The sequence below is a fragment of the Poecilia reticulata genome, linkage group LG2, assembly GCF_000633615.1.
Source record: "Poecilia reticulata strain Guanapo linkage group LG2, Guppy_female_1.0+MT, whole genome shotgun sequence".
NCBI lineage: Eukaryota > Metazoa > Chordata > Actinopteri > Cyprinodontiformes > Poeciliidae > Poecilia > Poecilia reticulata.
Window position 1 is genome coordinate 32,199,998 of NC_024332.1, and position 1,089 is coordinate 32,201,086.

Below are 1,089 nucleotides of genomic sequence, written 5' to 3' on the forward strand. Positions count from 1 at the left end.
CAGTTTGTCAGCATGAACCAAAAATCATGGTTTTGGCACCTTGTTGAATCTTTGCCACAAAAGGTGTACCTAATAAAACGGCCAGCATGTGATTTTTCTRACAACTCACCAGGACGCATCTACTGTATAGCATGCTGCCAAATCATGTAGCACTTTATCAATCATTGTTGACGTATTCAAGCGAAAAGCAAGAACAAAAAAAATAAAAAATGAAGCTTTTGGTCAAGATTGGTGATGCTGGTTGTTGACAGGCCGTCAATCTTTTCAAGTCTGGCAGGCGGCTGGTGAGCACAGATGTTTGTTCAAACTGTTGACCCTGTGCAGCCTGAGACTTTGAAACCGAGGGTGTGAGCCAATGCAAGGCCTGGCACTGCTTTGTGTCCTCATTAGAACCTGAAGTGTGAGGAGGTGACTTTGTTACAGCAGGAAAAAATGACGACGCAGCGGTTCTTTTTCCATTTTCTGAAATCTTTGCATAGTACCTGACACTAAGGGTCTGACAAGCCAGTGGGGAAATGAAAAAAAAAAAAAAAGAAAAAACTGCATTCTGCAAATTTCCTCTCCTGGGACAGGGGATATCGCACGATACTGACTACATGGATACTCTTAACAGTCACTGCTGAACCTGATCATTATACCCCATCTATAGTCTGAATCCTGTGTGGGTTACACAAACTATTTCCTAGAACTTTTAGAGCGATTCAGCATTACTACTGAGGTGTGTGAACAGTTTTCTCATCCTTAGCTGTATGCCTATATTCTTTGCAGTGTGACTCAGGGGCCACGGATAATTGCACTGCAACATACATCACAGTACACTATATATTTAAATGATGTGCATTATTATTATTATTATTATTGCAATCACTGATGTGCACCTACTGTACTATATTAAGCAGAATGCACCGTGCATGCTTGTTTGAGCAAATATCATAACATGCAGATTTGAGGATTATCTGCTGTTATCCCTGCCTCGGACACGCAAGTACGATGCAGTGCATGTGTTGTAAATTCTATTTATATACTGTTTTGCACTGATTTCAAGCCCAAAGTAGCACAACATAAAATGATGTCAGCATTCATGTGTTT